The 14,519-nt window shown below is 41.6% G+C and overlaps 1 protein-coding gene across 9 annotated transcripts in view; it reads left to right on the top strand.

Moving 5' to 3' along the window:
- The window catches only part of PHACTR1 (phosphatase and actin regulator 1), a 316,524-nt gene that overhangs the window by 70,222 nt on the left and 231,783 nt on the right, over positions 1 to 14,519 (top strand). Inside the window, exon 2 of one of the 9 annotated variants that reach the window (XM_064597170.1) lies at positions 11,123 to 11,157. The exons of the other annotated variants lie outside the window; for them this stretch is intronic. The gene's annotated coding sequence lies outside the window, so the exon portion shown is untranslated. The remainder of the gene's footprint in view (positions 1 to 11,122; positions 11,158 to 14,519) is intronic. 9 annotated transcript variants of the gene reach the window in all.

Below are 14,519 nucleotides of genomic sequence, written 5' to 3'. Positions count from 1 at the left end.
AAGCTATTAGCTCGAAACTTGACATACTAACCAAAAAGAAATGTGTTTGCTGAACATATTGATTCAGTGATTTTTCTGGCTAAAAGAGTTCTGAATGCAAATTAAATGATTCTATTGATTGTACCTGTGCATCAATCAGCCAGGCATCCGGGACTCCCCACTTCCCGAGTCAGGCTCTAGAACCATATGGTAGGGCTGGGGCTTCCAGAGACTTGTGGTCTCCATGTGTGGAATGTTTTAGGTCAGTGTAACTCAGCTGCAGGACTATTGACATTTTGGACTGGATGATTCTTCGTTGGAGGTGGAGGGCTATGTGCATCACAGAATAATCAGCGGCATCCCTGGTCTCTACCCACGAAATGCCAGCAGTCTTAAAAATGTACCTGAGATTGAAACAAACTGAGGGTTGCTGGAGTGGGGGGTGGGGTGGGAGGGATGGGGTGACTGGGTAATAGACACTGGGGAGGCTATGTGCTCTGGTAAGCGCTGTGAATTGTGCAAGACTGTTGAATCTCAGATCTGTACCTCTGAAACAAATAATGCAATATATGTTAAGAAAAAAAAAAAGGTGGCAGGAGGGGAAGAATGAAGGGGGGAAATCAGAGGGGTAGACGAACCATGAGAGACGATGGACTCTGAAAAACAAACTGAGGGTTCTAGAGGGGAGGGGGGTGGGAGGATGGGTTAGCCTGGTGATGTGTATTGAGGAGGGCACATTCTGCATGGAGCACTGGGTGTTATGCACAAACAATGAATCATAGAAAACTACATCTAAAACTAATGTGTGGGGATTAACATAAGAATTAAAAAATTTAAAAAAAAATGTACCTGAGATTTTATTTAATCAGGTAGGGTAAGGGGACAGACGCGAAGATAACTGCCTTTGAATGAAGAGTTTATTTCTTACAATCTGTAAGAGGTTGGCACACATGCATGCCAGTGTGCGGTTGGTCCGGAGGCAGAAAGACCAAGGGGAGAGCCTAGCTCAGAGCCTTTATTGTGTTTTTTTGCAGGAAAGGAATGTGCAAGTCAGGATAGGCAAGGTTGAGAAGGATGCCTGGGTGGTTCAGTCAGTTAAGTGTCTGCCTTCGGCTCAGGTTATGATCTCAGGGTCCTGGGAGCAGGGAGCCCGCTTCTCCCTCTCCCTCTGCCCCTCCTTCAGCTTGTGCTCGCTAGCTCTCTCAAAATCTTAAAAAAAAAAAAAAAAGGATAGGCAAGGTTGAGCAAGTGTAGGGTTGGACAGTCTGAGTCGTGTTGATTGGTTCAGAGCCGGTCTCTGTTGGTCAGACACCTGGCCCTGGTGTGATTTAGGACAGAGCAAATATTAACTTGGTGCATGAGAATTAGATAAAGGAGGTGTTTGGGGTATAAGCTTTGGATTGGTTGGTTTACATACGAGAGACATGGCATCAGGCAGGTTAATTACTATCTCTAGGAATTAGTTAGCCCTGGGAGGGGCAGTCTCTCTTGGATGCTCTCTATCAGAGCATCATAAAATACAAAAAAATAAAATAAAAAAACATGATTGATGCAGCTACCTCCCAGTTACAACAACCCAAAATGTCTCCAGACATTGCCAAACGTCCCCTGGCGGGGGGGTGGGGGGGGGCGCAAAATCACCCGTGGGGTTAGGAACCACTGATTAAGGAGCAAGGTGGGTATGCCAACCGTGAGTGATCTCACCAAAGCAAGAGAGCAATGTGGACTCCAGTCCCAGGAGAAGGCTTTGTGTGAAGATGCTGATTTGGATTGGCAGAAGTCCGGAAGGAAGAAGTCCTGGGTAGGGGGACTCACGTGACCTCGAACAAAGGGTTGGGGGGAGGAAGGCTAAGTTTACTGATGTTCGGATGCTAACAATGACATCTTATTCACTTACTTTATGCCAAGCCCTGTGCCAATGATGGGAATTGTGTACTTCATCTTCCCAAAAGATGAGTAGTATTTATCTCATCTTGACAGTAAAGGAAACTGAGACTCAGGGCTTAAGCAGTATGCCGGGTCACGCCGCTGGTATGGGTCGGTGTCAGGATCTGAAATCCGTCTCTGCGATCAGAAATAACATCAGGTAAGGCTATAAAGGATATTTAGTTGCAACCCGCAGCGTCTAGACTAAAGGTACGTGGTACCTAGAACGATGGCAGATTCCTCAGCAGGGGACCGGTATGATGGAGAGGGCGTCTCAGTTCATCCGGCTGCAGCCTGCGGTGGGCACAGGGGAGCTGGGGTGCTGTGGAGCTGGGCGAGACCAGGTAATACAGGTGTGATGATCCCTGCATGGCCAAGGGTGGTGACGGTAGGACTGGGGCAGAAGGGGGCGTCAGAGATGTTTCTAGACAACAGGAAATAAAGGCTGAAGAAATGAATAAAAGATTATACTTCAGTGGGTCTAAGACGAAAGCCGAGCAGAATGGGGATTTCCCCTCCTCCCCCACCAGAAGGGCCTAGGTGTGATAGAGAGGCAGCCCGGAGCGGGGGGGTAGGGGGGGTGTCTCAGAGTGTGGTAGAATCTGGGCTCACCTAAAGAGTTGAGTTTTAGTTCATTTCCATGCCTCGTTTTTAGTTTTCAGAATAGCACCTTCCTTTGACACTCCTCGGAGCCAGGCATGGCTCCGTTGCACTTGACATCTATGAACTCACTTATTATAGTGGCCTCTGAGTATGAAGGCTCAGGGAGATAGAGTAACTTGCCCCAAATCTGCCTCCAGAGCCATGCCCTTAAGTACCCAGCTGTGCAGCCTCTGGAGCGCGTTATTAATGCTCAGCTGCTGGGCACTTCTGACAACTTTCTCTCCTCTCGTTGCTGGGCACACTTACACACCTCTTGCCTTTCTCATCTATGGAATGAAGGGGCTGAGCCCGTAAATCCTTTTGGCTCTACCATTCTGCGTCTATGAATAATAATTCCACTAACTGAACAGACGAGCCATAATTCTGTTCCTTAATTCAACACGATGGAGACCTTTCTCTTAAAAAGAGAAATGGGTTTTCAAGTGGCTTCTCTTTGAGCCCTTGGGTGGCTTGGGAAAATGTACTCCTGGAATCCTAGCCCCTGAGCATCGTTGGCAGAAAGCCATTCTGCCGTGTGTGTACCTCAGTTTCCCCTGCTCACCTGTGAGCTCCTTGAGGGCAAGATTAGGTTTTATTCATTTTTGTATTCCTGGCACATAGCTTCTTCCCAGCAGAAAATCAATACTTGTTTTGTTTTTGCTTTTTAATGATTGCAGACTGTGAGGGAATCATATTTAGTAAGTTTCACTTGCGAAACATTACCATCATTCAGGGAAACTCTTCAAGGAAGAAAAGGAGAATACTTAGCCCTTAGCATGGCTACAAAAAATAGAGGCAGGGAGTCATGTGGGAAGGAAACGAAGCCTCTTAGCCAGGTTTTGTGAGGGCAAAGGACTTCCAAGGCCTGAATGTAAGGAGCACAAGGTCAAGTTGATGTTACTTCCTATCGAAGAGCTCAGACGGGCACTGGCCGACGTTCTCTGTAAAGGGCCAGATAGTAAACATTTTAGGCTTTCACCATATGGTCTCTGTTGCAACTAATCAGTTCTGCTGTTGTAGCTCAAAAGAAGCCATAAGCAATATATAAATGAAAAAGTATGGCAGTGTTCCCGTAAGATTTTATTTACAAAGATGGGCAGCCAGCCGGATTTGAACTAAGGGTCATAGTGTGCCAAGCCCTGATGTCGACTCTCAAGTGCGACAGAACAGGGCACGTATGCCGGCCACTTGCTACCCTGAGTGTGGCCTTCATCAGAGTAAGCCTCAGGTTCTCCGTCTATGAAATGGTGACTAACAGCATCCATACCCAGGGCTGGGGTGCGATTAAATGAGAGGACATAAGCATTTGGCACTGACCTTACCCTAAAATATAGCAAGCACACAATAAATGGTGGCTATTATTGTTATCATTTTTTTTAAGATTTTATTTTGTTTATTAGAGAGAGTGAAAGAGAGAGCACAAGAGGGGGTGATAGGGTCAGAGGGAGAAGCAGACTCCCCGCCGAGCAGGGAGCCCGATGCAGGACTCGATCCCGGGACTCCGGGATCATGACCTGAGCCGAAGGCAGTCGCTTAACCAACTGAGCCACCTAGGCGTCCCTACTATTATTATTATAATAAGTAGTGCCTATCTCCTCTTGCCTTTTTATCCTTCTTGCTTATCCTATCCTAATTAAATGAAGTCATATGTCAAATGTTTTATAATTAGTCCTCCTTTTCTGTCTTTACACTTCTTGAGTTTGAAAAAGGATAAGGAAAATATCTGTAGTTCCTACCAATTCGGATTATTGTAAGTATAAAATTGACATGCAGTAATTCACACAGTGTTTGGGAAATAGCACCGAGTCTATTGTAGCTAATAGGATAAGGAAGAAGTTTAAAAATGTAGGTTTGAAAAATGAAGAGTATAAGGAAAGTCACTAACGACTTAGAAATCTTGTGAAATTTCGGGCGCCTGGGTGGCTCAGTTGGTTAAGCGACTGCCTTCGGCTCAGGTCATGATCCTGGAGTCCCGGGATCGAGTCCCGCATCGGGCTCCCTGCTCGGCAGGGAGTCTGCTTCTCCCTCTGACCCTCCTCCCTCTCATGCTCTCTGTCTCTCATTCTCTCTCTCTCAAATAAATAAATAAAATCTTAAAAAAAAAAAAAAAGAAAAGAAATCTTGTGAAATTTCAATTGAATAGGAATTCTGATGGATTTTTTAGCATTCAGTGCCAAAACTACATGACTTAGGTTTTTGTTGTTTTTGTTTTTTGTTTTTTAACATGTGGAGTCCATTAATTGCTTGGCTGTGTTCATCAGTGATTTCCTAGAGTGGAATCCGTTGCTCATAAACTAGGAACTTTAAAACCAGTCAAGGCATTTGCTTTTCAGAATGATCTGTTTATATTCTAGCTGAAACAGGATAAATCACACATGCAAAACAGCTGTCTGTGGGTCGTGAAGAACAGACGGGGTTCTACTTATGGGGAACACTCATTATGAACAGTCGTTGGGCTGAGCCAATGATTATGCAGTAATATATACAAGAGGGGAAAGCGGAACTTACCCAACTGGGCCTGGCTTCTTTCAAGACCTGTGTTTTAAGGTTTAGAGAACAGGGTTTCTCAACCTTGCCACTACTAACATTCTGGGCCAGCTAATTCTTTTTTTTATTATTTATCATGTTATGTTAGTCATCATGCATTACATCATTAGTTTTTGATGTAGTGTTCCGTGATTCATTGTTTGCATATAACACCCAATGCTCCATGCAGAACGTGCCCTCTTTAATACCCATCACCAGGCTAACCCATCCCCCCACCCCCTCCCCTCTAAAACCTTCAGTTTGTTTCTCAGAGTCCATACTCTCTCATGGTTCGTCTCCCCCTCCTATTTCCCCCACTTCATTTTTCCCTTCCTACTATCTTCTTTTATTTATTTTTTAACATATAATGTATTATTTGTTTCAAGGTTACAGGTCTGTGATTCAACAGTCTTACACAATTCACAGTGCTCACCATAGCACATACTCTCCCCAATGTCCATCACCCAGCCACCCCATCCCTACCACCCCACCCCCCACTCCAGCAACCCTCAGTTTGTTTCCTGAGATTAAGAATTCTTCATGTCAGTGAGGTCATATGATAATGTCTTTCTCTGATTGACTTATTTTGCTTAGCATAATGCCCTCTAGTTCCATCCACGTCATTGCAAATGGCAAGATTTCGTGGGGGGTTTTTTGATGGCTGCGTAATATTCCATTGTAAATATATACCATATCTTCTTTATCCATTCATCTGTTGATGGACATCTTGGCTCTTTCCATAGTTTGGCTCTTGTGGACATTTGGGCCAGCTAATTCTTCATTGTGGGAGGTTGTCCTGTGTTCTGTAGGTGTGTAGCATCCTGACCTCTACCCACTAGATGTTAGGAACAACCCCCACCTGTCCCCAATGTGACAACCAAAAATATCTCCAGATTCTGCCAAATGTCTTCTCTTGGTTAAGAACCACTGGTGTAGGGCGCCTGGGTGGCTCAGTTGGTTAAGCGACTGCCTTCGGCTCAGGTCATGATCCTGGAGTCCCGGGATCGAGTCCCGCATCGGGCTCCCTGCTCAGCAGGGAGTCTGCTTCTCTCTCTGACCTTCCCCCCTCTCATGCTCTCTATCTCATTCTCTCTCTCTCAAATAAATAAATAAATAAAATCTTAAAAAAAAAAAAAAAAAAGGAACCACTGGTGTAGACTGATGATTCAGCAGTGCCTCGAGACCTCCTATTCCAACATTTCCAAGTAATGATAACTTATTCCTATGGAAACACGCATGCCACGTTTCTTAGGATCATCCTGATTTCAGATAGCCTCCCCCGCTGACCCAACACACATGCCTCAACTTGGATGGAAGCCCCCCCGCCCCAACAGGCTGATTTTCTTAAATTTGAAAATAGGGTGTGACTGTCCTTATACAGTGTTTGTCTTGTTTAGGCCCTAATGTTTGAATATGTTTATCGTGCCACCTTTCACTTTTGGTCTTTATGAATTTTGCTTAGACAAATAGTTGATGCACTTCATATTGGTTAACAAAGTTAAATGTCATTATATATCCTAAGAGTGATGTAAGTCCACCATTAGTTTAACTGAAAAAAATTTCATTTAAAACTGTAATAAAAGGCAGAGGAATACAATTTTTTGGTCTCCTCTGTTTCCCATACTGGTGCTAAGGTAAAGCTTTTTGGTGGCTTTCATGTGTTCCATGACCATTGATTGGTTTAGTAATGTTTTAGTAATGTTACATTATATGGGACTCGGAGTGCATGAGGAGAGTACTTACCTGTTTACCGGGATACCTTTCCAGGTAAATTCTGGCACATCCGCTCTATTACCCAAAGCAGGTTCATTTATCTTTAGAATACCTTTTCTTTGTAAAATAAGGTTGATATTACTCGTGTCCTTAAAACAAGTACCTAAAATTACCAATTTTCTTGTTAACCCACTTTTGCCCAAAGAATACAATGGTAGCAAGAAAAAAAAAAAGATATCGAAGTTTACTTTTTAGTAGATCTTAAACCAGGCACTACATGGGAACGTGGCTGTACATTCAATCTGTAATAAGATAAGTTATAGGGGATCTTGAGAAAGGTGTCACTATTTAAATTGCATCTTGAAAAGATTTATGCTAGAATGTGTATATAGCTTTCTGTATCACTATTCTGAGACTTACAGAATTTACCAGTCTAATGAAATACCACATTTTCCACACTGGGGAGAGGAATTCGTGAATATACTATTTTACCTAATGCTATAGAATAATTACCCATGGAGAGATCTTTTCTGATATTATATAGCCTGAGAATAACTGCCAAACTATTCCTAGGCTATTCTGTATTTACCATTTATTAAGGAGATATATTTTACACTGAACAGTAATACCTTGAAAAGTAATTGTGGCCCATAGTATTGGATATTTTTGGAACGTTGGCTTTCCTGAGACATAATTACGTTAGCTCAACCTATGTGGTACTGAATCTGTGTATAGACAAGAATCTGCCTTTAGTTTCCCCCTGTTTTATAGCATTTGACTAAATGACAAAATAGCTCTTAATTTCAAGCTCCCACTCCTGGGGAGGTCATGGCCACACAGTAGAAGAGATCTTGTTTCTGTGTGTTGTTAAAATAGTATTTTCTAGGTTTTTCCTATTAGTGTGTACAGAATATCCCTTGTGCCTTGGATATTTGTGACATTTACTAACTCTGTTATGAATTTTTATACTGTTTGAGAATACAGAAGATGATATGAAATCGATACGTTCATTATTATATTGGAGTCTTGGTCAAAACTTCCAGTAAGAGCAAGTCTCTATTTTGTGAAACTTTTATTTCCTGAATGTCATGAAAATGAAGCTAGCTAACTTCTTCCTTTCCTTCTCTTTTCCTGCACTTTAATTTTTCTCTAGAATGCTACGGTTTTAATCATAACTTGCAACTACATTTGTAAGGAGAAAAATCTGGAGGACAACAGCTGATTAGCTAAAAGTTTCTGCACAATAGTTAGGAAGATAGCATTGGTGTATATTCTTGTTAGAGAAACAGCCTGTGGATCCATTGCTAAATGCACCTCCCCACCTTGAAACCCAAGCCAGATCCCCAAATTAGGAATAACACAAAATCTTCAAACTATTTAACCTTAGATTTTTCATGTCCGCAAAATCTTTACCATTGCTTTTTGGCAGGGAACTGATTTGGAGGAATGAAGTGAGGCTGTCCTTTCCTCTTTCTAGCTCCAGCTAAACTGCAGACATGTGACTATTTGAAGGTATTTCTCATTTTCAGGATGTAATAACTGCAAACGCTTGACCTATTCTAGGTTAGGACAGTAGTTAGGACAGCTGTTGTGAGGACAATACTATACAAAACCAATTATTGCCAGTTTTATAGACCAGTGGTCCTGTATGGCCCCGCTCTGTTAGAATGTACCATCACATCATTGATTCTTTCTGCAAACAGCCATCCCGAGCAGTTATCGGCAACAAGACAAAAACATTTTTTAAAGATCACAGGATAATGCTGTTTGTTTCCAGCTGTTTGTTGTAGTTGGTGGGCCTCAGAACCAGAGAGGCAAAGCATTATATGGTACTGGTTCGATCTGTCAGAACTCAGAAGCTTGATTCATGCCAATTTGACTACAGACATAAAAGTTGCTGCAACTTTTACAGGATGAATTGTTCTAGAAAAGAATTTCTTAATGCTATACAGAGCTGACTTGCCTTCTTCCTGTCCCACAGAGTGCCCTAAACAACGTGCTAGATTATGGTTTTTAATAAAATAGTCTACATACCTTATACTGAGTATAATAGAGCAAAACAGCACAAACTTGTCTTTAAGAAAATGGGAAAAATTGTTTTCTCTAGGTCTTGTCTGAACCATTAGATGATTGCATGTGTGTGTCCCACAATATTATACTTTTGAAGAGCAGGGACTCATCTTTGTCCACTTCATAAAGCTGCACACAGAGCAGATGTTTAGTCAATGTTTGTTGAATTCAATTCATGAAAGGTGGTTTGTTGGGGAAACTAATTTTTGTTAAAAGTCCTTAATATAGATTTTTTTCCCCCCTCCAAACCACTTCCCCTCATATTTTATCTTAAAAGTTCAGTTATTGCTCTCTTGGTGAACTGAGAAAGAGCTCAAAATGAACAGCTACCGTTTCTCCCCACGGTGGATATGGGGCCTCCAGATAATTTAAAAAAACAAAAAATTCCTTTTATTGGCTTTGGGGTTGTGGTTGTATCTGGGGGTGACACAGAAGACTTCCTTGTCAGACTTAAATTTTTTGACTGTGTCTTCTCCATTTGCACATAAGGATTCCCTTAACTTGGCTTGTCCTCTTGAGTTGAATCTTTCTCGAATCCATTCAATTCCATAGCTGCATCTAATTTTTAAATAAGCATCAAAGAGAACAGTTATATTTGCATGTAAGCTAATATAAATGGCAAAAATTTACTGTTCTGGGTAGCAAAAAGCCCAGGAAATAGATCAAGGAATTACGTTCAGTGTTTCTTGAATGATAGTTTGACAAATATCAAATGCTGTTAGAAAACCTATGAAAATATTGACTTCGTGGGGTCTAATTCCTTTCTGCTTAATGGATCTATACCAGATCTCAGGCAATTTCCATTTAAATACATGTCCCTAATGCCTTCAGAGTGTTCACAGGGTGTTTGCTTTGTGCACTGCATGAGGACATTGTGAATATATTTGAATTCCTCTTTGCCTTTTTAGTCAACTTAGCTATAAGATTAAAATCCAAATTATTTTCCCCAAGACAAAAAAATTAACTCTAGCTAGACCAGCCAGTGGGCTCTACTGTTTTTATTAATCTGTATAGTACTGGACATCCATTTTTCATGAATGCCATTTTCATGTGAATTAAGTCCTATAGAATAAAGATGGTTTTGGCATCCAGCTAAATTTGAGCTTACTTTGTTATCCACCGTCCTCTCATAAGGAGTCCCCTCATTTCCCCCTCCACTTTTTAGATGGGAGTTTATCTCCTTTCAGAATACAAATATTCCAGAAAAGTTGTAAGTGGTTATTTTTTTTTTTAAACCCAGAAAACCATTTTATTTTATTTTTTTTTTTTCAGAAAACCATTTTAGTGCACTGTTGTTTCTGTTTAATTCTTACAATTACACTTTAAAATGCAAGAAATTTGCTAGCTAAAAATTATAACTAGTGGACTATCAAGGTGATATTATGTTTTTAAAAAATTTTTATGAATTTATAGGAGCGCCTGGGTGGCTCAGTCGGTTAAGTGTCTGACTTTGGTCCAGATCATGGTCTCAGGATCCTGGGATTGGGCCCCATGCTCAGCGGGGAGCCTGCTTCTCCCTCTGCCTCTGCCCCTCCCCCCCGTTCGTGCTCACTCCTCTCAAATGAATAAATCTTTTAAAACATGATGAATTTATAATAATATTTGGTTCTTAACTATGGCCAGGAGCTGTATTAAGCACTTAAGTGCCTTATCTTATGTAATACAACAACTATATAAAGAAGATATTATTACTCTCCTTTTAAAAGTTATTTTTTTAATTCCCATTTTAAAGTGAGGAAACTTGCCTTAGGTCATGAGGCTCATGTCTACCCATTCCAAAACTGAGCTCTTAAATGCTGCATCACACATACCCCAGGGATAGCCTCTGGTAGGAGAGGTAACATTAAAAATTACCAGTAATTCCTTTATGCCCTGTATTTTCAACCACAGCTCCACTAAGTACCATTTGTAGATCTGTTAGATTTAAACACAAGTGAAATACTCACATTACAATAATGGCAACATGCTTTTCATAAAATAATAATAGCGACTATGCTACATACCATAATAAATGCTTTCACACATATTCATTCTTCAATAATATTCTTCACTCGTTCTTCATAACAATTTAAGAGATAAGTTTTATTTTCCCTATTGCGCAAAGGTAGATACTGCGGCTTTGCATATAGCTTATAGAAGGCAGAGGTGGGATTGAATTCAGCCCTCTCCCCTTACCCCAAATCAGAAAATAAAATTATAGAGATCATCATCTATGACTTTAGCGTACAAGTAGAACCTCTATTTATAGCTGACTTTCTTCTTCCAGATCCTATGCCTATGTTTAGACTGGTACATAGATAGGTAAGTAAACTTCTTTTAGAACAATCTAACTATTCTATACTATATATATATCGTGCTCTCGGGTCGTGAGATCAAGCCCCACATTGGGCTCCATGCTCAGTGGAGAGTCTGCTTGAAGATTCTCTCCCTCTGGCTCTCCCCCATGTGCGTGTGCTTGTGCGTATGCCCTCTCTCTCTCTCTCTCTTTCTAAAATAAATAAATAAATTTAAGAAAATAAAAGAATAGAAGTAGATGATGCAGACAACTGGTCTACCCTGAGGAGAGAAGTAGAGAGGGTTGGGAAATATTGAAGAATTAGTTTTGACCACTCTTGGCGAATGAATTGGATCTGGGGGAGGTGACGGAAGAGATGGTATCAAAAATAACTCATGGATTTCTGTGAGCATTTAAAAACTGACCTTGTCATTCCTAAAGAAGTGATCAGATTGGGGTGCCTGGGTGGCTCAGTTGGTTAAACGTCTGCCTTGGGCTCAGGTTATGATCCCGGCGTCCTGGGATCGAGCCCTGCATCGGGCTCCCTGCTCCGCGGGAAGCCTGCTTCTCCCTCTCCCACTCCCCCGGCTTGTGTTCCCTCTCTCGCTATCTCTCTCTCTATCAAAAAAAAAAAGTCTGCCTTTGGCTCAGGTCATGATCTCAGGGTCCTGGGATCCAGCCCCATGTTGGGCTCCCTGCTCAGCGAGGAGCCTGCTTATCTCCCTCCCTCTCCTACTGCCCCTCCCCTCCCTCCTCCCCCTGCTCATGCTCAAGCCTGCTCTCTCAAATAAATCTTAAAAAAAAAAAATCAGATTAAGGATGAAAATAATTCACTTTCAATAAAGTGAATTTGAGGTGCCTGTAAAATGTTAGAGATGAAGAGTAGTATTAATAACAGAATGGTTCAGACACCATTCAAAGTCTTTTCTTTATATGAACTAGTCATGTTTTCACCCAATGAGGCAGATGCTGTTGTTATCCCCATTTTACAGATGTAATAACTGAGACCCAGAGAAGTTAAGTAATTGGGCCAGAGTTAACACAGCTAGTAAGTTGTTGTATCAGTTAGAAGAGCCTTCTAGGCTAGAAGCTTACATTTAGAAGTACTCAGCTTATCCTTGTTCAAGCCACAGGAGTAAATGAAGTTTTCAAGGGAGAGCTAAGCTATGGGAAATTCCATGATTAAATCAAAGTCTGACAGACACACAAAAACTGTAGGGGAGAATGGAAAGAGGAAGAGGGGAAGAAAGTCTTCCTATAGGTTGGCTTAAAAAAAAAAATGTTAAATTTTAAAAAACAACAACAAAAACCATAAAATATTTTACTCCTTTACAAGCTAAGACACAGGTTATAAAAGGTCCTGAACTTCTGCCAGAGAGTGTGTGGAACATGGACCTGTTATGTCAGCACTTGAAGTTCTGCCACTTACAAACTGTAGTTTGTATAAACTTCTGCAAGTCACTTCTTTGCATTAGGATTAGGTTCAGCTGCATAAAACAAAATCGTAATAACTTAAACAAAATAGGCGTTTATTTCTCTCTCATGGAAAAATGCAGAGGCAGCCAGTTCAAACCTATCATGTGTGATGGCTTCATGAAATTCTTGAGGACCGAGGTGCCACCTAGCTTACTGCTCTTTCATTACTATGAGGTGACCCTTGTCCTCATAGTGGCTGCCAAGTTCTAGCCATCACAGCTTTGCTCTAGAAAACTGGGTGAAGAGGGGCACCTGGGTGGCTCAGTTGTTAAGCTTCTGCCTTCGGCTCAGGTCATGATCCCAGGGTCCTGGGATCGAGCCCCACATCGGGCTCCCTGCTTCATGGGAAGCCTGCCTCTCCCTCTCCCACTCCTCCTGCTTGTGTTCCCTCTCTCACTGTGTGTCTCTCTGTCAAATAAATAAATAATATCTAAAAAAAAAAAAAACAAAAAACAATGGGTGAAGGGAAAAGCAGATCAAAGAAATGACACATCCCTTCTCTTTAGCAGACGTGGCAGAAGTCACAAAACTTCAGCTTACAGCTCAGTGGTCAAAGGTTGGTAATATGGCCACATCTACCCTCAGAGGAGGCTAGGAAACAGTCTTTCAGCTGGGCAGAAAATCAAGAAGCTTTCACTAAAGAGAAGGGAAGAGTGAATATTGGCAGGCAACCAGCCGTCCCTGTCACTGTCAATTTGCTCCTTTGTAAAATAAGGATTAACATATTCGCTTTACCTCTCCTGCTGGTTTGTTGTAGGGATCAAATGATACAACTGGGCAAGTGCTTGATAAGTGATAAAACCCTCTTCAGATAGGTACCTGAGAATGGCCATTGACTCCTCTTGCACACAGTAGGCATTTGTATTTTGAATGAGAAAATCTTGGGTAAAGTTAAGATTTTCCACTAATCTATAGGTGCAAAAAAGCAGGAAATGTGAATTGGAGAGACAGGATATTTTTCTACAATTTTTGCCTTTCAATGACAAGGCTTGCCTTTGCTTTCAGCATCAATTTCAGAACAGCCAAGATTGATATTTGATTAGCTCTGCAGTAAAAATGTCCCATCAGTTTTGCCAAACTCGGGCACCGTCCAAGGAATGCAGGAGAATTATCTGTGGGGACAGCAGTCATGTCATTAACCCACCTGGTCCTTCCCCTTCTGACTTCTTGGTAACATAACGAGGGTTGCAGACCAGGGTCCCCTGGGAGGACTGCACTGAAGGGAATGGTTCTATTGTTCAGAAACGAGTTGTACTCATCAGTAAGAATTTGGATGCAAAGCGTAGGCCATGACTGTGCCTGGATATTCTCAAAGCAGATGAAGTTCTTTTCCCTGGTAATTCCTGACTATGCTAGATTTATTTTATCTGGGAATGTTAACATTCTTTTTACATTTTGAGTTTGCCTCCAGAAAGATGATGCTTTTGCCTTTTGCTTTTGCCTTTAATAATGACCTTTAAGATTGTTCTCTCACACCAAGCAAAGAATTTCTCTTACCTCTCATTATACGTGTGCTTTGTATGTTCCATATCAGTTTCCCATTCCTCTCCGAATGGAATAGTATTTGCTTTTGTGTGATACTTTGCATTTTAGGATTTTAAAGGGTAGAAGCTTCACCTTCTCCTTCCTCAACTCCCCTGTCCCATAACTCGAGTGGTACAATAAGTGTGTAACAAATGTTTGCAGGGTTAATGCACCATAACCTCATGTGCTCATGGGCCATGATACCTCCCAAAAGTGCCCAGAGGGACAGAGAGGAGGACAGAGGCCCGAACTTGACCCATTTCTTGTGACATCCCTGTTTTTCCTTTCCTTGACCTGAGGCCTTCTCATCTGGAAACTTTCGAAAGGGGACACTAGCACAATTAGAGCTAATTTAGTCGTGACAAGTTTTATTATGTCACCTCAAAGA

Source organism: Mirounga angustirostris, unplaced genomic scaffold (genome assembly GCF_029215605.1).
Source record: "Mirounga angustirostris isolate CCGP_5_RB_7025 unplaced genomic scaffold, mMirAng1.0.hap1 SCAF_8, whole genome shotgun sequence".
NCBI classification, from domain to species: domain Eukaryota; kingdom Metazoa; phylum Chordata; class Mammalia; order Carnivora; family Phocidae; genus Mirounga; species Mirounga angustirostris.
The sequence above is the reverse complement of the archived record's forward strand: the minus strand, read 5'-3'. Positions and strand labels throughout refer to the sequence as shown.